This window comes from Euprymna scolopes, chromosome 17 (assembly GCF_053919585.1).
Source record: "Euprymna scolopes isolate OS-2025 chromosome 17, ASM5391958v1, whole genome shotgun sequence".
In the NCBI taxonomy this organism is placed as follows: Eukaryota; Metazoa; Mollusca; class Cephalopoda; order Sepiida; family Sepiolidae; genus Euprymna; species Euprymna scolopes.
In genome coordinates this window covers 68,254,382-68,279,877 of record NC_136498.1, presented here as the reverse complement: position 1 = coordinate 68,279,877, position 25,496 = coordinate 68,254,382, and the positions used below count along the sequence as shown (strand labels likewise).

The 25,496-nt window shown below is 34.2% G+C and overlaps 1 protein-coding gene across 1 annotated transcript in view; it reads left to right on the top strand.

Moving 5' to 3' along the window:
• LOC145296771 (transmembrane 9 superfamily member 4-like) overlaps window positions 1–25,496 on the top strand; it is a 120,856-nt gene that overhangs the window by 256 nt on the left and 95,104 nt on the right. The window lies entirely within an intron of this gene.

Below are 25,496 nucleotides of genomic sequence, written 5' to 3'. Positions count from 1 at the left end.
TTTATTTGTCCGAATACTGTTTGTGAGTTTTGTTTTGATGTTAGTAAGCAACGGTTATAATCTAGAGAATGTTGGTTGTAAAAGAAAAACGCTTGGTCTGCTCTCGAGTTGTCATAAGCCTTTCGAGCTTTTATTTACGTTGTAAAATTTTCTCATGGAAAAAAAATAAAGATCGACTGTCAGTTAAATATTAAAAACAAAAGTGTTTACTTTAAATATGTAACTATTTGTGAAATTCGGCGCCTTATTTATTTATTTTTATTTATTTTATTTTATTTTTTTTTGGTTAGCTAAAATGTTAACAACGTTGTATTTATTCTATGGGTGGGGACACTGTTAATGTTTGAGAATGCCTTACCTTTTCAATTACTTCCTTAACGTAAAATAAATACAAATCCTGTTTATAACTGGTGTCTTTTGTGAATTGATATCGCTACATGCTAATTGGTTTCATATCGATGGGGAAAATAAAACCGTTTTTACTTATATTTTAGATTTTCTTCATGCAGTTTAAAATGCTATAGGCCTACTTTCGCCATTTCAGCTTCAAATTAATCTAATAAAAGTAGCGTATTTATTGCTTTTGTTTCGGTTTAATTTCTCCTCCCCTACAAGGGCAGCGTTAGATAAGATCAATTTTAACGGGGAGGAAGGGCTAACTCCTCTCAAAATGGGGGGGGGGGGCATTCTCAATTGGGACACGTGCCTACTGCCTTGCCTCGCCTCAGTCTAAGAGGATTTCTTCTGGTCAAGAACAGTTTTATTTTTTAATTTGTGTTAGACTTGTTTTCTTTGTAGTTTTAACTTTTCCACTTCAATTCTACCAAGTATTGGATCCTGTTCTTTAACAGTGGCTCCTTCGAAATAGCCTACCCCCCTTTTTTTAAGGCGTACAAATGTCTCATTTTTGCCTAGAAAATTTAATTCTAAACAAATCACTTCAGTGCTTATGCACTTTTGTTACCACGCAATTTTTAAACACAAGTTTTTTTTCAGGTTTCACGATCTCTCTCTCTCTTTTTTTTTTTTTTTTTTTATTAAATTGTGAGGTAGAAACACAATAGTTACAAAACATATTCCCCTCCCCATGTTAAGAATGACTTTCAAAATAACGTTATTTCAGCACAGTAACAAAAGTGCATAATTACTAATCAGTTTCTATTCGACAATCCAAACGCTTTGAAATTATTTTCAAATGCCGTAAGTCACATCACTCAACGTAAATACCCCCCCCCCATCAACCCGATTAGCAGCAAAATCTCGCTCCTTCACTGTCGAGATTTACAGATGTTGGAAAACTGAGGGTACTTGTACATCTGTTACCGCACTGAAATTATATTTAGGAAGGCATTCTAAACATGGGGAGAGGAGAGTGTGTTTTTTTTTTTTGTGTTTTTTTTGTGTGTAACAACTCTGTACTTTAATCTGACAATTTAAACAATATCGTAAATATTGAATTTATTTTGAGAATACTATTAAAAAATAGCGCGGTAACATAGACGCATAAAGTGTCAGACATGTTTTTGTTTCGTAAAAAAAGGATGGTCATCACGACAATTTCTTCGTTGGCATGTAAAGTAATTTTCAGCTAGCTATATTCATAGAAATTATAGGCGAACGTCTAGTATTGTAGTTCATTAGTGCTAAACTAAAGATAAACAGTATTTCTGGGAGGGGCCACTATTTTAGACAAGAAACAAGTTATGGCATTTTTGTCTGTTATGAACAGTTTTAGCAAAGAACGTGTGTAGTATAAAGTTTGTAGAATTGAGTTGATTCACAAACCACCCTAAAAGAAAGGGCGCTTCTTCGTTCGGTGGCAGGTGCTTGTTAAGATAATCGACAGATTGTTTTAAAAATTTAAGCAAAAACAATAGTACTTCCCTGATTGTCAGGTCGAAAACAGTAATATATTAAAAAATTACGAAAGTTCATCGAGTAGAAAATTATTTATAGTTAAAAGTAATTTTTACGTGTCCCAGCGTATTATAAACACTTTAACCTCACCATGTTAAGAACGGCTTTCGGAATACCCCCCCCCCAACCTCTAAAGCTGTTCTTAACATGGAGGTGTTTATTCCGAAAGCCGTTTTTAACATGGGGTGGTTGGGGGTGTTTGTACTACGCTGGGACAGATCGTAAAAACTACCAAATTAGGGAAAATTGCATTTTTCTCCTAGATGTGAACACCTTGAAGATGGCGAGTACAAGGGACATATTTATCTCCCTTTTCGCTATTGTAATGGTTTACGTTTTGTTTTAGCCGATAGCGATACTTTTTTATTACTAAAAACACAATAGCAGTTCTACTTGATTAATTTTTGGATATATTACTATTTTCGACATGACAAGTACTGTTTTGGCTTAAAACCACATTTAAAAAAAAATCGATCTGTCAACTATCTTACAAGCATCAAGGGCGAAAATTGAAATATTGAATTTCAAGTAAAACTAATAGTATCGACTTTATTGTCATGTCGAATTCAGTAACATATCCAAAAATTAGGAAAAACGATAATAGAAAATTAGGGTTTGTATTACTGTACACATAGATTCGAAAAAGTTGTCAAAAAACAAATATATAACAAATAAATGTTATTAAAGGCAAGATAAGTTACTTTTCTACCAAACTGGGTATATTTTTCGTGTTTTTATTCAATGTAACATGTTTATTCAGCTCGAAACATACAGTGTTTACCGATGTATTGGAACATTCAAGATGGCGTCTGATTCTCTCTTTAACACGGTAGTTTGGGAAAAGGTGTTATAAATAAAAAACCGGATAAAATACTGTTAAAAACTCGCTCAATATATGTTACCGTGACATAGGTTGACATATATTCGGCGGGTTTTTAATAGTATTTTGTATAGTTTTTTATTTATAACACCTTTTCCCAAACTTACGGTGTTAAAGAGGGTGTGAGACGCCATCTTGAATTTTCGAATACATCGGTAAACACTATGTTTTTCGAGCTGAATAAATATGTTACATTGAATAAAAACACAAAAAATATATCCAGTTTGGTAGAAAAGTAACTTATCTTGCCTTTGATAACATATATTTGTTATATATTTGTTTTTTGACAACTTTTTCGAATCTGTGTACAGTAATACAAACCCGAAAATAATTTTTGAAATAAATTTCAAGTTCATGCGTAAATAAACAGCATGAAGTCAGGGGAAGTAATTGTCTGGGTGTCACTGATTCATAAAATCGTGAAAGTACATGTTTTATGTAATAATATTCTTTTCATTATTTTGACTCTCGAGTATATATCAGTTAATATCTGATGTTTTTTGATAGTGATGTGATTCTCGACTGATTAACTGTTGGATATATACTCGATAGTCAAAAATGATGAGAATATTCTCATGTCATAGCCCTAGTAATAATGCAGTAATATTTAACTAATTGTCACATAACAATTAGTTAGATAACATTGCTTTTAGTTAAAATTAACATAAAAAGTAAGTAGATACCTTTTTCAACTTTTGGATTTTGCTCTTCTAATGAAGCGTCAAAAAAAGAAAATGATTTATTAGTCTTTTGTTACAGTATTTATATCTTATATCAATTTGAAAGTTACAGAAAAACAGTATTTAGCAAAATATGGTGCTGAAACAATAACAATTTAAAAAACCATTCTTGATGTAGGGCTTTTTATTTTATTTTTTAAAAATGATTCTGTACTTAATTTAATTAACAAAAGATACCGTAAAAATTGAATTTAACTTGAAAATCAGGTTTGAAACCCACCCAATAAATGTCACAGGGACATTTAATGGCTGGGTTTCTAACAGTACTTTATATATATTTTTTAGTCATTGTTCAGATTTCAAACACCACGTGACCATTTTTTTTTTTCTGCTTGTGTAATGCTCCACACCTTTTTGAACCAGATAAACAGTTTACATTAAATAAAAAACACCCAGAACTTATCCAACTAGGTAGGAGAATAACTTACCTTGCTTTTAGTAAGATTTATTTATTATATATTTGTTTTCTTTACCATTTTTTGTGGATTTCGGTGGATTGTAAAACAAATCCTGAAAATTTTATCTAAATATAGCATCAGATGTTTTATTAGTAACACAAAAATATGGTGTGTATGTATGCACACATGTATATGTAATGTGACCATGCAAATTACAAATGTATATAACAGAATATTATGAGTTGAGAAAATGTCAAATTAGTAATACTTATAGCTGTTTGTAGGGGTTGGCAGATTATGATGTATATGAAACAATAATGCGGACTGCAACATGACAATTTTCAAGTCTAATGTGAACAAGTTACTATTAAGATGTTCTCTAAAATAAACACACTACCCAAGGTCTACCATTCCGATAATCACTGTTTCACTAGCCGACTGTCGTTCATGAATCCTTATCCTTGAGTGGCATTCAGGCATTGATAAGCGGTGCCCCCTCTTCCCACTAAAAAAAATATTGTATTTCAAAATCTTATATTGCATGAGATGCTAATATAGTTAGGATCGGTGGAAAAAACTTTGGTAGTTATTCATTTAAATTGATGATAAAAAGCTGAAGGAATTGATCTGCAGGAAACTGTCCAATTCGCCCCTATTCAGCAAGCATTTTATAAATACTTTTTATGTATATTATTTTTTACATTTAACATTCACTTGTATGATAGATATACTCACATGTACACTCAACCAGCTTTATAGAATAAGATAACAGAGGAATAAAAAATTTACAATGAAAGTTTATTATGCTATCTATTCAAAAGAGAATACAATATTTAGGAATAGGGAAACTGCTTTAGACCATAGCATTTCAAAGCCAAACGCTTCTCATCAGAAGAAAAGATTAAAGACATTATGCCATTATGGAAAGAGGATCAAAGAAAAAACAAGAAAAAGCAATAAAAACTACTTCTGGACCTTTCGAATTACAATCCAATTGTTATTCGATGTAATCCAGTGATCTCACTCAGACGGAATTTTCATTGATCCTGTGTGATGTCACAACCAAAGCGAAAATAGTTGTCCAGACAGGATTTGCAGTGATTGATGGACCGAAATATCTTGATAAAGTGGAAGCATTGCAGTATAGTACAAAATGATATATCTCTGAAAATTAAAGCAAAAACTGCTAAATTGTGCAACTGGTAAAACCAAACAGAAAACCATGGAAAAAAAAAAAAAATTTATTGGACTTGAGGACTCTGTCGGATAAAAAAATTCTTACTCTGACTCCTTGACTCTTACTCAGCAACCCTGGATGTAACCTGACCTTCTTCAGGTGTGTTGTGTTGAACTCCGCAATCTGCACAGAATTTTGAATGGAACTCTTTCTTTACACTATGGTGGTAGCATATTCTGGTTCTTTCCACCATGACTGGGTAGAAGTCCTAAGTAATTCGCAATTGTATTTTTAGTGTTGCCCAAACTGAAGATTGAAGCTTTAACCTCTGGAAGAGTGTAACTTACAACTGAATTGAAGGTTCAATTCTCAGTGCAAGTGACGCTCAAAATACAATTGCAAACTTCTTAGGACTTCTACTTGGTCATGGCTCGCACATGCTACTCCATGGATTTGTGAAAAATTCTGTGCTGATGTCAAGATACACCTGAAAAAGGTCATATGTTACATTGATTGAAATGTTGTACAAATAACACTCAGAATGAGAACATTTTCATGACAAGTGCTCATCTGAGCTCCTATCTTATAGTCCCTCTCCCCTTACCAAACTTTCACAAAAATCATCGTATTTTTATCTGTGTTTGTCAACTGTTTCATGAGGTTTGAAAATACTTTTTAAAGATCGTGGTAAGCTGGTCTAATGGTTATCGTACTTGACTCACTGTCTTTTGGGTTTGGGTTTTGATCTCAGCTCAAGTATTTTTTTTTTTTTTTTTTTTTTTTTTAGTTACAAAAAATGACCTGTTTAGAAAAAAACATAATACTTGCATGGACATGTCTGTTTCTTTTCATTTTTTTTTTTTTTTTTTACTTAAAGGAATTTAATGTTAGGTCTAATACCGGGCAATGCCGTGTGCATCTAGTATATTACTAAAATATTCATATAAAATCACAGAATTATGTTTTTAATTAAAAAAAAAATGAAATATTTTCAAATTCATTTCAGGTATTGGGGAATGTCTGTGGTTTTCCGATTTTCTTTCTTCATTTCTCTCAACCCTTGAAAGGACTTTTTTTTTCTGGGTGGGGGAGAATCTTAGAAAAATGTGCATGTTTTGCTTATTAACTTTTGCATGACAGGATAAAAGTAGATATATTTGTGTATAAACACTTACATACATTGGTCTTATGGTGGAAAATTTCCAAACTAATGAATTGATTGATATTATTATCCAAAATGTTTATCAATATCCCCTCCTCTCCACCCTATCTTTTTGCTTTTAAGTAGAGAGCTCTTATCTGCTTGTGTCAGCCAAATACCATTTTATGATCACCTCAAAAACCTTTGCACTCAAACAGGTGGAATTAATATTGGGCTTGCAGAAAAAAAAACTTAAAGCAAAAAAAAACAAAACAAAAAAACATGTCTATAAATATGTTGTCTTAACAATGAACATCTCAGAAAAAATAGTGATTTTAATAATAAAAAAAAAAAAAAAAATAGCATTATCTAGTTTTCTATATCTGCAAATTAAAGTAAGGAAATGTGTTTAAAAATTTAACCAAGTTTCTATTCATATTTCTACTTTATTGTAATAATTGTCAAACAAATGATTGAACACCAACAACAAATGATTCCATTATGGATCTTACATGATCATGTAAATCGTGTATGAATATGAAAAATAAGGATCTTTGAGGAACACCTGAAGATTTTATTTATCTCCCTCTCTTGTCGGAGAAGTGCAATTTGAAAAGTCAGTATTCTAGTCAGATAAAAATTGTCTGGGTAAATTCGTCGCCATTCCTCCTTAGGGGAAGTCTCAGGCAATTAGGGATAAACTAACCCCTTCTCAAAGGATAAGAAGGTAAAGTCTGGGATAATGGACCTCTAAGAACTGCACAGAGCCATACTGACAGAGCAAGGCCACACTAGCCATAGTATGGCCAAAACTCGTTTGATTTTGGTATTATGAAGTAATCACCTTCAGAGGAGGACCACCTGAACACACACACACATAGATAGATAAATTTAATTTTTTCTAATCACTTCAGACAAGGTATGAAATCACTTAGTGTAAGGAGCTAATAAAAACGATGGATGATTATTGCTAAAACAGGTGATGCCTGTTGACCTTAGTCTTTAAAAAACCAAGTCTATAAGAAGGAAAAAAACGGTCAGCAGAAGAGTTCTACAAGTGTGCAGTTCTTGGAAGGAAGCTATTGGAATATGAAGGTATATTACAATGAAGTATCAATTGACAGAGATCACTAGACCAAGGAGTCAAACAAGCTGAAACAAAGAAAGCAAGGAACAGATTAGACAATTCTGAATAACACTTGCTACAAGAGTATTTATAGAAAATACTGAGACTAGCAACATCACATAGAGAAGACTGTGCGATTCAGAATAATCATTACCTAATTGTACCTATCATTGTTCTTTCTTACAAAAGATCTTTTACAATATTTATTACATCACTAGTGTACATCCTCCATAAAAAAATTAAGAAAAAGAAAAAGAGGTGCTTATTTAGAACTAAACCTATTTTTAAAAAAACTAAATTACAGAAAAATATGTTCCTGGCACAGAAGATATCGTTTCCTAAAAATCACATAAATTGATCCAGTAGTTTTTTTTTTTTTATACATCATTTTTTATTTTATTTTACAATTTTTAGCGATTTTTTTTTTTTTTTTTTTTTTTTTTTTTTTTTTAATAGGAAATTGCATCCATTACAAGGCTGATTTTGATCTCTATAGTTTGACTTGAGTTGTCTCCCCTTATAAAACATGGCAGATCAAAACACTCTTTCTCATAAAATGATTTTCTTGATGAAGTTACATGATTTTTGGAATATGACATCGTCATTCTGTGATGTTTAGGTGCATCATAAGATTATTTTCTATACTTTTTTTGAAAATAGGTTTCATTCTAAATGAGCACCTCCCAAAAAATTATGCTTCATTAGTGTTTGCATTGATATTCATATAAAATAATATCCCAATTGAAGTTAAAAAAAATTTTTTTTGTAAAGTTTCAAAATAGAAAGTTAAAAAGAATTGTTTCATATGCATGTTAGTATGAACACTGAAGCAATTTTTTTTTTTTTTTTTTTTTTTTCATTATTTTTAATGGGTGTCTTTTGGTGTCGGGTGTAAGTCAAAGTTCCAACAAAAAGAAAAAAAAACAAAAAAAAACAGTAGCAATACACATGGACGATAAAATGCTTTGGATAATTACAGATTTCAAGGGGGGTCTGCTAAAATCGTCATATTTTAAAAACCAAAGCATCTTAAGTCCTCAAAATACCACCATTTTATTTGAAAATGAATATACTTTAAAATAAGTTAATAAATAATAATGTACATTATATATTTTAAGAATTTTAAGCAAATAAAGTGCTAAAAATGTTAACATCATAAAACAGCATTTTCGGTAAGATTTTGTAGTGACCCCCTCCTGATTTGTAAATGGTCGTACCACGTTTCTCTTAAGCATTTTGTCATGAACTAGAAAAGATATTACTTTTAATAGATTTGGTTGTTCAAAATTCTTTTGACAGCTCATTTTTTTTGTTAAAAAGAAGACTTCAACATGAGTTTGGAAAATTTTGAAAAAAAATTTCTTCAGACACCCACTGTTAAATAAATCAATCTTTTTATTACATTTATCCATTAAAAATAAAACTATAACCGGCTTTATCTTGTGGTACTGAGCAATTTAAAATCATGATACCTGGAAAAAATCATTCTATTTGTAAAAAGTATCTAAAAACGACCTGTAGAAGCAGCAGCAGCTACTATTGTTAATATTAATTACTTTACTGTAAACAAACTTTTCTTTTCTTTTTTATTCCAGAACGAATTAAAAATGAAAATATGAATATAAAAAAAAAATGTTCTTACATATTTAGTTGGAGCTCATATTATTAGAACATGATTAGCTTAACTAGAGCTATTCAGTTATCAGAATATATAATTTTAAAGCACTCCGGCATTATTTTTTGGTCAAATTTTAAAAATATAGTTGAAAAACAAATATGTAACATGTGAACTTTTATCCATTACATTAGTTTTTAATGAGTTAAACAGTGTTTTGTTTTTTTAAAAAAAAAAGAAAATATGAAATATGATTTTTTTGCTTCACGTGTGTGAGCAGTACCTCCCCTCTCAATATATTTTTTTTCGGCTTTTTTTTTTTTTTTTTTTTTTTCTAATTTTGTCAGCAGATGATAATCAAATGGAGACTAATCTACCCAATTATATAAAAAAAAAAATACAAAATCAATCTATACGCCTATAAATTCGTTTTTCTTTTGTGTGAATTGATATTAATATTAAAAAACCCTCTTTTCTATTTGAAAAGAAAATACAATTTTCTCATATGGGTTGTGGAATTGCATTCATTAGCAAAAGATCTAGCTCATTCATTTTTATTAATTTCCTATTAGTTGCTTCAGTTTTCTAATGGGATAATAATCTCTAGTTATTACGTGTAATTATATTCATGCAGATATTCTACATGATTTATACTTGCATAATATTTGCGTAAAAAGTTTAAAGTAAACACAAAATTGTTTCCATATTTATGTATATGTATATATTTTTGTTTAACAAATTTTGCCAACCAAACTCCTAGAGTTTTTGGTCTACAGACATGAAACCTCTTATATAAGGTATTTGAATCCATGCAAAACTTTATATTTTGGTTTTAGCACGGAAAAATCGGTGCAAAAGTGTGAAAATTAAAAAAAAACTGAAATTTGCCTGGTGAAGGTCGAATGCCGGCATTAGGAATGCATAACGTAGTAGCTATTGGTTCTTGTTTTAATTTTTAGCCTTGCAGTAAACATGTTTTCATAGCCCAGTCATTGACGGCAGAGGAATATAAATCATGAGCTGAACGTTTTGGTTTTGATTCTCGGTGGTGGCGCGAGTCTTTTTTTTATACTTTTTAAATCATTACTATATATTACATCCAATCTATCTATCTATATATATATATAAAAGTGAAAATGTATGTATGTATGTATTTTTGGATGTCTTTTTACTTTGCTTATTCTTAGCGACACCCAAAAACACCCGGCTACCCACCGATTTTTTAAATTTTAATATTGAAACAGGCTTATTTAAGCCATTTTTCATGTGTTCATTTTTCTGTTTTCATCGTTCGTTTGCCTTACGTCAGTTTTTTTTGTGTTTTTTTTTTTTCTGCTTATGTGTTAACGTTGTTTTCTTTTTTTACTTCGCTTATAACAAAGAAACCTTCGTCGTCATAACGCTCAACGATTTCCGGCCGCGCACCTGTCAATTTCGTTCTTAAATAAATTCAAACATCTTTCACTAACTCATTCTGGCTGGCCGATTTTATTTTCAAACTTCGCCTCAGGGCTTCGGGTTCGATCCTACCTCCCAACCCCCCCCACACATTTAACACCACACACACCTACAAACACCCGGGCAACGCCGGGTACCCCCGCTAGTCTATCTATAAAAGTGAAAATGTCTGTATGTCCTTTCTCTATGGTAGTTAAGGAAGACTATTATACAGAAAGTCATTACTTTACATATTTACACTTTTTAATATATACATATGCACATAACATTATGGACAGTACATAGGGCCCGAGCAAAGCGGGCAGAACTGCTAGTATTTAAATATTTGTAGGAGGTGCTCAGTTTCTATTTACTTGCTTCCACACGAGGACAGTTAGACACAAGGTCAGATTTTAATGCGAGGAAAATCCAGCTTCCCAAAAAGGGTCAATCTGGATAGAAACAAACATAAAAATTATCTCAGTCATGAAGGATTTCTCCTTCACTGACAGAGGACAGAAAAGGTGAAATGTAGCATCAGAATACTACACTGATCTTGGCCCGAAGTCCAGGTAGAAAACAACCGTCTTAAACTGGAAAGTTTAACGAAATAATGTGTCACTCGAACAAGAAATCTATCTTCTATCTTCTATATATATAAAAGGCAAAATGTGTGTGACCATTTCGTGTATGTCTTCAAAAGGCTTTTCTTGCACACGCTCCCGGGGTCGTTACTATCACTTAAAACTGTGTATATAGGTTCTAGATAATAATATGTAGGATTTGGGAACGCATGTAGTTTATAGATTTATTTACGTCGACTTTTACAAAATTATTGCTATTTTGGCTTCTCGCGTGTTGATTGGGCTTTTTAGTATAAATAAACTGAAACTAAACTCAAATGGACGTTCTCGGCATTGCGCCGGTACCTAGCCCTCGGGTCAGGATCAAAGTGTAGTATCTGTTCCGACAGATACTGCACTTAAGATGATTTGTACCAGTCAATGGAGGGGAAACCCTCTATACTGGGACAATTATTATTTTTGGTAACCAGAGTGACCCCTTTTAGGGGAGCTGGTTTTTACCTCACATTAAAAACGGCCTTGTGCCTAATTTGCTCAGTGGGGGAGCAAATAAATACCATCTGTTCCGCAGATACTGCAAGCAAAGACCATATGTGGGGGTGACCCCACATATAAGACCTTGGTCAATGTAGGGGCAACCCTTCATACCAATTGTCACTATCTAGCTCCCCTACTCCCCGGGGAGTTGGTCCCCATTTCCCCTTCACTCCTCACATTAAAAATCGGCCTTGTGCCTAATTTGCTCAGTGGGGGAGCAAATAAATACCTTTTCGGAATTGCACCGGGAAAAACGTCCAGAAAGCAATCAGCTTTGATCAGTTGCTATTCAATCTGGACAATTGGAAGCGGCTTTCCCCCTCCCCAACATCTGTTGGGGGAAGAAACAGTTAAATTTGAGTAAACAAACCAAAACGCTGCGTGACTTCTATTTGACCTTCTTAATTAGGTCAAATGGAAGCAGCAGAGTTAACTTCTATTGCGCACGCCTGTTTTTATAGTTAAATAACCTGCTTAATGTTGTCTGTCTCCGTGGCTCAATGGTTAACTTAGCACGGTTTTTTTTCACACATTAATTTCCAACTCAAGGGTACAGGTTCGATCCTCATACACTCACCTACCAAAACATTTTTTTTATTATTTACCCCCCCCCCCCCGGAGTTGTGATTTACCTCAAGACACCCGGGCATCGCCGGGTACCCCCCGCTAGTATATATATAAAAGCGAAAATGTATGTGTGTATGTATGTACGCTTTTCCTCGATGTCCACAAAAGGCTTCTTTCAGAGAAGCGCTCGCTCGCTTCACAACTTAAAACTTTTTATATCATTTATAAATTGTAATATCTCACACTTAACCACGGAGCTCGCTTGTCTATTTAATTTTATTGACTTTCAAACATTAATTATTTTTTTAACACTTTACTTTTTTCCAACTGCGTGTCAAGGCTTCGTTTTTTTTTTTTTTCACGGGCACCTGTTTTTTTTTCACATTTCGGGTTTTTTTCACACACACCTACAAACACCCGGGCAACGCCAGGTACCCTCGCTAGTGTATTTGAAAATAAAAACCAAATTTATCAAAAATTTGTGGACGATTTGTTAGCTTTAGCAAAAAATGTTTTTTTGATATTTAAATAAATGGGCAAAAATACTTAATAAGTTTTCCAAACGTCACGTTTTCTGTTTGTGACGTCACTTGTTTTAAATGAAATTTATTTTTTGTCTATTTGTCGTAATTCTTAAGTTTCACACTCCTTAAGAATCACGACAAACAAACAAAAATATATTTCATATTTAAAAGTAATTTGATGTCCAAAATCTAAGGCATAACATTTTCAAAGGCCAATAATTATGACCCACTAACCGTAAATATGGGGGTGAAACGCCTTTTAAAAAAAAAACAAAAAAACCCTTAAGCCTACCTCTAACCCTAGGTACACGTGGCTAGCCTCCTCCTCTTCAAACCTTTAGCCCTAACAATAACACTAAGTCTAAGTGGCAAGCTCCTCACCAAACAAAGTTCCTTGGTAAGCTACATATGTCTAAAAAAAAATCCTTAAAGAAAAGTGCACGATTTATCACCCATAAAAAATAAATTACTCAACTGTCGCTAGAATGGTATCGAAATGGTGAATTATTTTACATTAAATATATGTGAAACTAACCCCCACTCTAAATTCTAAAATTGTTTTTTGTTTTGTTTTTATCAAGTCTTCAGGGTGTTCACACATAATTTTCATCAGCTCTATCATTAATCCAGAGTGGCAACTTCCCCACCCTCTCATAATTGCACAAAGACCCTTTTTATAATCACACATAATTGTCTTTAGAAAAAAAAATGGCGCACAGGATTTATCTCCGAGAGAAAAAAATGGTTAACTGCCCTAAAACGCTAGAATGGCTCAAAATGAGGAATCATTTTGCATTAAACTCTAAAATAATACTTTCTTTTACTAAGGTTTTTTAAGGTATACACACATAATTGCCTACTAAGGTAAAATCGCATATTTTGGAGAAGTGATCAGATGGGGTGGGGGTTAACGGAAGGTATTAATCTATGATAACACCAAAGAAATATTGCAATATATTCATTTTTAAACAGTCCTAGATTTCGATTTCAATTATTTGTACATAAAATGCATTACAATTCAGCTTTGAGTTCTTTAACTTTTCTTTTAATGGATACATGGCATTTTTAAGGAATTGCAGCATATTTATGTGCATTTACTGCAGATTATTTGGAAACCATTAATTTTGGGAGATTTTTAGTAGCATATTCTAATTCCTAGCACAAAAATACACTTATATGGTAAATTTCATTGCTTAATCTTTTGTTTTAACAAAGATGTAGCATTTCTACTGAAAAAGTAGTGTAAAAAATGTGACAAAACGCATATGGTCTTAAAGAGGGAAAAATATCCAAACGTGTGAGGCACAAAAATAGTCATAACTTCCTTGATTTTAATTGGATTTTAAAAATTTTAAAAAGGTTCTTTCTTAGCTCATCAAGCACTTTCTATAGATACCAATATTGAAATATTTTAAGCTATTTCAATGTTTTCATGTGTATTGCTAAAAACAGCTTATTAACACAACAGGTCTCTTAGAATTTCAGTCGAGGCTCCCATCTTTGTCAAACAGTTTGCAACCTGTTCCTGTCCCCTGATCCATTCAATTGGAATTTCTTCCTTTACCAGCATTTCCTTTACTCTGGCCACTCTCAAACTTGGATGGTCTAAAAAATTTTGTGCAGCCTGGCAGCTATCAATACACCTGCATCATCAGCTTCACCGAGTGCAAGAGTCTCGAACACCAATTGGCTCTTTGTTACTCTGTTAAGTTTTTTTGATGACCAGCATATAGGAGCCAGTCTATTCATCTTACCATGAACAAAAATGATAAATCTACCCTGTGAGGAACCGTCCTCCAAACTGGCATAGGTAGCATCAGAATAGCAAACCACACTAAAATCTGAAGTATTTCCCAGCTGTGGAAAGGATATGGAACCTGTCTTTGATATAAGCTTTAATAGTGACTTGTTAAAGTAACTTCACTTTAGGAGATTTTCCGGTATTACTTGTCCTGCACACATCAAATGATACATCAGGTTGAGTCTGGGTAGATACTTACATCCTTTGACCTGTTAGTCTTTTTAAATCTGTCTTCTCTTCACTCAGCTCATCATTTTTCCTTAAGGATCTTCCTTTATATCTATTGGAGAAATAGATGACACATAATTGTTTTGGTTTATAATGATCCCATCGTCCGTCTAACGCACAATCCCAGAAATTTGAAGGTTCTGTTTTCATGCATTCCATCCTTGAATATTTTCTTTAATTTTGAAGTCACATTTTTTTTTTTTAAATAATCATTTCTATAAAATATAGTCATCTACATGCATTACCAGAATAGCCATTAAGTTCTCGGATAAATCTTGCCAAAGAAACGGTGCATTATCATATGCACTTACACCATGCCTTTTAGTTTAGTTAATTCCTGGGTAACTCTCTTGTATCATGAACGGGGTGCATCATTCAATCCATAAATACATCTTTTCAGCTTCCACACTTGTGACTCAGAAGAGCATTTTTGGCACTAACAGCCCAAGCCAAAGCTATTTCTGGTTTACATTTCTCATCTTCCAATGTTTTCTCCATTGCTTCAGCCAATATTAGATTGTGACATTCTACAATGCCATTTACTGAGTGGACTTTCAGCGGCTGTAGTGCAGGTTTCAATATTCAGTTTTTCATTCATCTCTATGTAACCATCATTATTAAATCCTTCCTCATTATCACTCATGAAGCGTTTGGGAACTCTGAAATATGCTATCCACATTAAAAATTCGAATAATTTCTTCACTGTTCTTGGTTTTAATTAGCCTGGCAACAGAGTACCTTGTGAATGAATATTAGGTGTAAATCCAGCATTGGTTATATCTGAATTCTTTTAAGTCATACATACAGTGTCATTAAACTGGTTTCCAAGAGCCAATCCCACCACTGGACGAAAAGAGGGTCTTTTAAGCCTTAAACACTGAATATGAATTATAAACATCTTTAATATGAGTCAGAAGCTTATGAAAGGCCTTACTGCCTCTCACAAATGATACCAATTTCTCTTTTGATGCATGAGCAAACTGTTTATGTAATTTCTCAGCCTTCATTCTTTTCTCCACTCTAGAGCATTTTTTAAGGCTTCACAATGTAACACAGTTTGCAGTCTACAAAAGCATATTTGTCAGTGGAAGACTATAATGTCCAGAAGTTGTCTTTTGCAATTTTATATATCTGCCTAAAATCTTACAGCTGTCACTTTTAGAATCTAGTATCATGCCAGCAGTTTTCATTGATTTGTGACTTAGTAACAAGGGTAAATCAATTTTGACAATGTCAGCCTCTATGTATACTCTGACAACTTTTATGCCTCCTATAGTTACCAGAAATTTAACTGCTTTAATTGCCTTTACCTCTTCTCCATTACCAAAATAAAAATTTCCTGTTAGATTCACTAACCGCTTATCTTGGTCATTTAATATACCAAAAAATACATTAAACCAAAATTCTCCAGTAACAGTTCTAGAACAGGTAGAATCCAACACTTCTGTACCCAGTGTCTCTTTTACAAGATTGGACATTTTTATATTAGCATTCTATATCAATCTTTGATAACAAGACTAAATTAATTAGTGAGAAGTGTGCATGGTTTGAATCCACAACAGTGTTAATATTTCTAGGACTAAAACCAGTACAGTGGCAAAATGTATAATAGAACCACATTGGGAATAACACATTGTCCTACCTTATCTGTCCGTTGGATTTTTTGTTTCCTTGATAGAATTTTTGTTCCTTTTTACTTTCATTCCGATTGAAATTTACAGTTTCAATTTCTTATTTGATAGCAGGAACTGTTTTGCATTCCAATGAAGAAATATCATAAACACTTTTTTTTTTTTTTTTTTTTTTTTAAGTATCCTTTATTGCTGCGTAAGTTAAACTTCCATGCTCACTTTTTGTTTTCTTCCAATACATTCGCTGGATTTAAAACAAAAAATGCTTGGATACCTTGTGGCAAAGAAATTCCGTATTTACATAATTTCTTGTACAAGAATTCATAATGCATCAAAATGTCGCTTACATTTATTCTAGCAGCTCTTTTGTTAGAGTAAAATTCCTTGAATGACATGTATGCCATTGTGTTTTCGTCCCTTAAATATCTCATCCAACTTGTTCGTAATTATTTTTAATCTATCAGTTTGGCTGATATCTGTGATGTCTAAGTGTCATATGTTTTGTAGCAATGACAAAAATACTGCTGCGTCCTGTTTTTCCTTAAGTAAATCAGTGAAGATAAACCATATACTTACGTCTTATTTCCTCTCTGTGTACATTTCTTCACTCTGCAAAATAGATGGCTGTTTCCTAAATGACGCCATCTTTCTTTCAATTGTCTTTCAATGTAAGTTGAGCAGATATAATATCTGTAACACGAAAGAATACACTCTGTTACTAATGTTAGTTCGCTTAGTACTTCCCATGGTGTAGGATAAACACGTGTTACTGTTGGCTGGATGCCGTAATAAATATACACCAGAGACATAACTAAATATATAGAAGGCCACCAAGTTCAATAACTCCAATTTTAACAGTGTACATTTATATAATATTACGCATATATATATATATATATATATATATATATATATATATATATATATATATATTCAGTATTTACTTTAATAGTGCTCACTATGTGAATAAAGGTAAATAGAGCAATTAACCTGATCATTTTCCCCAGGAATGAAGAAAACTGTATTATATCTTACTAGATATAAGTATATTTTCATATTATATATTAATGTATATATCTCTTCTATATAATAATTTGATTGCAGAAATTCCTCTCTGGACCAAATTACGATAGGCTTGGAATGACAGATGCCACATTAGAATTTATTTTGTCTAAACTTTTACCCACCAGCTTATATAATTTATGAACGGCGTTACAAACACATTTATTCGATGCAATAAAATCTTATCTTATTACCTAGGAGCGACATCATCACGATTGCCAATACCTAAAGACGAAGTAGCTCATATTTTCCCCTCTAACTGAAAAGTTCTCCCACGCTCCTAAACAGGACGGGGTACTTAAAAAAAAATTTTTTTTTTTTTTTTTTTTTTTTTACATGAAGGTCACCACTTATCAAGGCCCAGAAGCCACTCGTGGATAAGGGTTATTTTGTGTACTGTAATCAATGGGATAGTGTTGCAGTATTCATTAGTATTGGAGATTTGATAAAGTGTCATTATTTGGGGGGGGGGTTCATCAGGAATTTGTTTACGTTGGACTTGAAGACATCCATGTTGAAGTCAGGAGAGAAACAAGCACGCGGTAGAGAGTTCCACAGGCGTGCAGTTCTAAGAAAAAAGCTTTGTTCATGGAATCTACATTTTTATTTAGGCACAGATAAAGAGTGGGGAAAATTATTGACAGTGGTTTCAGCTAAACGGGTGTTTATCGTGAAAGATTGGCGAGGGGAGACCAGAGATTGGAGCTCAGACGAGCACCTGCCATGGAAATAACGATAAAACAGATAGGCTCGTAACGTCTCTTCTGTGGGAGAGAAGTCGCAAGTAAGAGAAAAGGGCATCCCCCACTAAACCACGAAGTCTATTTTGTACTCTGTCAAGGAAGGATAGGCTGTTTTTAGCAGCTCCTGCCCATATGTGGCAGCAGTATTCCATCCTTGGACGTACTTGGCTTTTATATAGATAGAGAATTGCATCAGTAGTGAGATATCTTCTGGAGCGGTAGAAGGATCCCAACATTTTTCCAGCGACCTTGGCAACAGACTTGATGTATGTGTTCCATTTCAGATCAGGAGTAAAGGTCAAACCCAGAAGCTTGTCAAAACATGGGGCCTCCCCTAGACGAGAGCCATCCATTTCAATTGATGCCAGATGGTGATTAGAGTGATGATGATGTAAAGATAGATGCTTGGTTTTAGATGCATTAAATGTAATCAGTCACCTCTTCCCTGACCATTATACCTATATTGACCTGACACCATTATTAACTGGATTGCACACTCGTACACTTACAACTACCAGTACATTTCGCTATTCAAAAATACTGATTTATCCCTCATAACAGTCTGCCTACTGTCATTGGCTGCAACGATGGCATTCTATTATTCTGGATTATACACAACCATACAGAAAACGAACACTGCAGCCCTAATTCACTATGGCAGTTTAATCGTCACACATTGTTATGCATCATTTATTCCATTTAAACTTGCACATGCCATCACGCATTGCTATAAATCATTTAATCACTTTAAAGTTACACATGCCATTTCCCATTACTTGCACTATTGTTATTTACATGTTGGTGCATTTAATACAATTACGTTGCAGCTTTCTATACATCATATCCGGTTATAGTGTCCTATATTTACCTCAATTACATTTTAACCAACTAGAAAACATTAAAAAATAATTAGTAACACATAAAATATACTCCACATTTCTTGTATTTTTCGTTTCCCTATGTACTTTTTCTTTCACATGGGAGGGAGGAGAATGGTGGGGTTCATTATTTATAAACGTACACTCACATGTTTTCTTTTTTCTGTTTATAAAACTTTCAATTTCCGATTAAAACAGTTACATTTGTTTTTTTTTTCTTATCAAATAGTAATTAAAAACCTTAATTTGCTTTTGGTGTGTTTTCTGTTGAGGTGGGGTATTTTATAGATTGTTAGATTAAAACAATTACGTTGCAGATTTCTTTACATCATATCGGGTTTTGCCATCCTATATTTAGCTCAATTACATTTTAACCAACTAGAAAACTTTCAAAAATACTTAACAAGAAAAAATATATAATCCATATTTCTTGTATTTTTTGCTTCTTTTTTTTTTTGGGGGGGGGAGGTGGGATTAAATATTTATAAATGTACGCTAACATGTTTTCCGTTTTTAAAAACACAGCTAATTCAACAAAGGTCGCAAAAAGTCATTCCTTCGCTAAATACACATGCGCGTCTCACGTTCTTTCTTGATTTGGTTTAAGTAGTAAAAAACATTACGTCATTTCAATTTTGTCATTGTGGACCAGTGGATAAAGGAGCAGAGTGGAAACATAGGGGTTTCAGGTTCACGTCAATGTAACATAGTTGTTTTTTTTGTGTGTGTGGAGAAAGCTTTAACACTGAAAAAAGTATATTTATGCACTTTTTACATTCTACATTTTCCTATTTTTCATCAAAATGAAACAAAAAAAAAACCGTCATTTGGTTTTGGGGTGTTTTCTTTTTGTGTGTTTTTTGGTTTCATTTTTATTTTGGTTTTATATTTTTAGTAATAAGTGAAATTATTGCAATAACCAATAAAAACAATAATCAAAGATAAATACACGGAAGAAGTTTCGTTTTATTCCATTAGGAGGATTACATTTTTTTTTTTTTTTTTACATAGGCATCACCACTTATCAAGGCCAAGGGGCCACTCGAGGATAAGGGTTAGAGTACAGGAGAAATTGGACAATATAGTAATTGTTAGTAAATGGAAATTTGGTAAAGTGGAACGGCTAATCAAGAACTTGACTTGAAGACAACCATATTGTAGTCAGCTGGAAAGCAAGAAAACTGAAGACAATTCCACAGGCGTGCAGTTCTAAGAAAGAAGCTTTGTTCATGGAATCTACGTTTAGGTTTAGGCACAGATAAAGAGTGCGGGGAATTATTAATAGTGTTTTCAGCTAAACGAGTGTTTCTTGTGAAAGTTTGGCGAGGGAGGACGATAGACTGGAGTTCAGTCTAACACTTTCCATGAAAATAACGATACAGCAGAGACAAACTCGCAATATCTCTTCTGTGAGATAGAGGTTGCAGGGAAGAGAAAAGGACATCTACGAGGCTACAAAATCTATTTTGAACTCTATCAAGGCAGGATAAGTCCTTTCTAGCAGTTTCTTCCCAGATGTGGCAACAGTATTCCATCCTTGGACATACCTGGCTCTTATATAGATAGAGAATTGTATCAGCAGTGAGATATCTACTGGATCGATAGAAGGATCCCACCATTTTTCCAGCAACCTTGGCAACAGATTTGATGTACGTGTTCCATTTCAGATCAGGAGTAAAGGTTAAGCCCAGAAGTTTGTCAAAGCTTGAGGCCTCCTGAAGACGCAAGCCATTCATTTCAATTGATGCCAGATGTGGATCAGAATGTTGATGATGTAAAGAGAAGTTTGGTTTTAGATGCATTAAAAGTAACCAGCCACTCCTTTCCCCATTGTACCACATGCTCAAGATCAGAGGAGAGAGAATCGGAGAGAACTTGGTCGTTTACTGTCTTAGATGTGCTACCATAAATAGTAGTATCATCAGTATAAATGTCTACAAATGATGTAAGGATATGATTTGGAAGATCATTAATGTAGATCAGGAAAAGAGTTGGGCCCAGGATGGACCCCTGAGGAACTCCAGCATTAATACTGTGAGCTTCTGATTTTTTCCCATCAACTACTACTCTTATGAACCTATCAAAAAGAAATGATTTAATAATTGAGAAGACATTTCCAGCTATACCATAGTTAGAGATCTTGTGAAGTAAACCTTTATGCCATACCCTATCAAAGGCCTTAGATATGTCAAGAGCAATTGCCCTAGAAAGGTTGCCTCCGTCGAGAGATTCGCTAATCCTATGAAATATAAGTGTAAGCACATCTGCTGTAGATCTAGCAGAATGAAAACCATATTGTCTGTCGTTAAGGTTATTTTTGCTGAGATGGTTCATTACTTCTGTATTTAAGATTCCAGCAACTTACTCATGATGCACAGGAGACTTAGTGGCCTGTACTGAGAGGGGGATGAGTGATCACCTGAATTCTTACAGAGCATACTGATGAGATTTTCCAGGGTGATGGGAAGCAATTCTTCTTAAGGCAGCGTTTAAACAGTTTTGTAAGTATGGGCGCTAGCTCTCGTTGAAGTTTTTTGAGTACTATAATTGGAATACCGTCGGGGCCAGTTGCTTTACTGGAATCAAGGTTTTTGATTAGCTTGGCAACATACACATACAGATATATGTATATCACATAGCGTGTTTTCTGATACAGGAGGAAATATTGGGGGTTGTCGGCCTTGGTCGCAAAGGGTAGAATTAGCTGCAAAGTTCTTGGCAAGGAGGTTGGCTTTGTCTGATGCTGACGAGATAACCTCAGGTCCATTGATGATAGTTGGGATAGAGCACACGCTTCTGTTCAGGATTCTGTTTGCTATTTGCCAAAACTGGTGAGAACCAAGCCGCTGCTTAGCTACTTTGGACTTAATGGACTGAGCATACAACTCTCTTGTGTTCTTTATTACTTTCTTACAATGGTTGCTCCAGTCCTGAAAGCGGCTTTAGTTTCCATACATCTTTTACGTTGGAAGTGATTTCTGTGCGCAATAGCAGCAGCACATTCTGGCGAGAACCATGGCTGGCTGTTAGGGTTTTGGTGGAACTTTTTCGAGGGTATAAAACGGTCTATACTTACAATTAACCATTCCGTCAGGTCTGATACTATAGAGGACACATGCTTTTTAAACATGGAACGCAGAGGTAGATCCGATATAAATGTACAGAAGCTGTCCTAGTCAACCATAGTGTATCGATATACTGTACGATGGAGAGATACGTCTGAGGACTTGTTACATTTCATTTTTATCTTAATTGATACAACAGAGTGGTCAGAAGATCCAAGAGGAGACAGAACAGAAACTGAACATAGTTCAGGGCAAGTTGTGAGGAAAAGGTTTAGTAGATTCGCATACTGGCCGTCATTGTCGAGCACATGGGTGGGTTCGTAAACAATCTGAGTGAGGTCATAAGCAATGGAGAAATCATCATCGGTCTTGTTTGAGTGGGTCACCCATTCCACGCTGTGAACATTGAAGTCTCCACATACGTGAATGTTAACTGAAGGATAAGCAGATAGGACTTTGTCAATTTTCTCAGATATCCTTTTAAAGATAGTAACTCCGCGTTTGTGGGGGCGATAGAGAGTAAATATGAATTAAGTAGTGTGAGCTAGTGCAACCCGGAAGCACATATAGGGTAAGTTAGGATCTGCTCTGGAGATGTCTCTACCACATGGAAAGCCATCTTTAATATAGGCACATATTCCATGCCTGTGGCGATTTTGGGGGTCAGATTTAGAAGTTAGAGTATCCTTTAATTCCGACCAATGCCAGTTTCACTTAAAAATAAAAGGTCTGGTTTAGTCTCCTGTAATTGGGTTTCAACCTCTGGAAGGTTAGAATGTAGACCCCTGATGTTGGAGAAGGAGACATGGTAGTCGGGGTCTACGTTGGAAGTTGGAGATCCGGGTTTAATTGTGTATTTTTTCTTGAAACTTGTCATGATGGAATTTTGGAATTTATGGACTAGGTCGTCAGATTTACTTAGAGCAGGACAGAGAGAGAAAACTAAGAGAGAAAAAGAAACAAAGAAATTTTTTTTTTTTTTTTTTTTTTTGTAGAACATAAGGTAAAGCCGTAACAATTACCCACTAATATGAATCGAGAGGCTCCACCAGAAGCTACTGCATGGTCCAGAATCCATTCACCAAATGGCAATACAGCAGCCCTAGTACCTGCTGATAGGACAACCTCCTTAGTTGTTAATCCAAGGTTCAGGTCCCTGACTATCAGGTGGATAACGTCCGCACAGAATAAAACGTTTACCTCCAGCACCCTTACTAGTGACATGACTACAAGGATATATATAGAAACAGAAAATTTCCGCCATCTCTGCCGACTGTTCATGCAAAATACTGCCAACCTAGAATACAGCTTTTTCTTCTCCCTTTGTCAGAAAAATCACTTATTTAGAAAATGAGGACTGAGGGACAAATAAAGAGAAGCGAGAATAACGGGAGCTGCCGATAACGCATCCACAATGCGTTTTCTACTCTCCATTAAAAAAATAGAAACATTTATTAAGTATTGTACTCAATAAAAGTCCAACTGGCATGTTTAAGGGAAAGTATGGTGATAGATTCTCCTCATGAATTAAAAATGAATATAATTACCTAATCTATTTTTGCAATCAACTTGGTAGATAAATAAACATTTATAGACAAGAAAAATGCTATCATTAAATAAAGCAATCAGAAAATAAATATAAATTAAATACTGAAATAAAATGTAGTTATTAATATTTGAATCTAAAGATAAAAAGTAGGATTAATATAGAAGTCACTTATCTCGAAAAAACATTTCCGTCGCCAAAAATGCAAACTGTAGAAGAGAATTTTAGCTTTAATAACAGCGTTCCAAAGATTTTTTTTTTTTTAAACTAACCGTTAAAAGAAAAGCGTCATCATATTTTAGTTCTTAAATAAAATTTTTGCTTCTTAATAAAACTTTGAGACCAACTATTTTTAAACGCGGAGGCCGGTAATTAACCAGTGTCAATGTTATCAACATTACCACAGCATCAACGACTAAATGGATGATTTTTTTTCCCCTCTCCCCAATTGGCATGCCTACTGTGTCAATTTGTTTTTCTTTTTCCCCCCTCACTGCTATTTTTTTATTTTTACAGTTGGGGGGTTGATCAATACTCTCTCTACCCATTCTTGACATTCAGATAGCCGTTCTTACCATGAGGAATTGAGGGTGTCTATTCCAAAAGCTGTTCGTAACATAAGGAGCTTAGGAGTTAGGCAGCAACAACAACTGTAATTTAATATTTTCGAGGAGCTGGGCACATTTCCACCGAGCAACACTGGTTAGTGGGTACTGCTAGTATATATATATATATATATATATATATATATATATATATATATATATATATAATGTATATGAGCAAAGAATTTGAAATAGGACAGGAAAGCAACTATACTTTCTTTTTTAACAGAAGCCTTTATATCTGGTATTTCCAACAACGCATTTGTTCGAAATCTTTTAAACAGTTCATTTCTTCTTCTCTGGCTGCATGTGACTTTTCATCTCTTCTGTGATATCATCTATATGTCTCTGACACATACTTTTCTGAACACACGTCTCAAACCCCTCTCTTTCTCTGAACACGTCTTGAACACTTCTGTTTCTCCAAACCCGTCTCTAACACCTGCTTCTCTGAATACCGTTTCTTCATCCAAATGTCTCCTTTTTACTGTGACGTCACACAATCAGGTTGGTTATTTGCATATGTTAGCTACTGATGCTACCAGCATGAGCAACTGTTACAAATCGACATTAAAAAACAATGTTGCATGTTAAAAAAAATCTCAAAAACATTTGCTAAAGCTAATAAAGATATAAAACAAGGGAATAAGATAAAAAATAAATAAATCTGTATAGAAAACAAAAAGGAAACAAAAAATTTTGCCTATTAAAATAGCGTAAAAGGTATGTGATAGCTTGACTTTGTACTTACAAATTTTTTTGTGACGAACACATAATTATCATCAGTTCTATTTTTCTTTTTCGTTTTTAATGTGCAAATTGGTAAGCCCCCATACAGATAGCTGGCGAGCTGCATGCATGGCAGATCTCCCTTCAGACCTGGCCCTGTCGGTGGGGCATTAGAATACGCCGACTGGCCCCCTGCAGAGGGTAAAAGTCCCTCAATGGGGGTCCTGTATATGACCTTAAACTATATCCAGTGGTGAGGCCCCAGCTTGTGGGCTTTGGGGAGTGTGGAGCCACCCTTTAATTACCATTGCTCCCAGGTCCACTCTGACCCGGAGTGGTAGTATCTGTTAGGGTCCCAACTATGGGTTGAATAGAAACCGACGTGAAAACAACAAATATATTCTATTAAAAAAATTTTTCTTCAAAATCTTTGGATTCGGCATTAAATAACCCGAAAAGGGTTGATATGCCGTAAAACAAAAACAACCAACCAACCCTTCAGACCTCTATAAGAATCAACTACAGAGCTTCCACATTATGTGATCTATCTGCCACAGTTCTTTCT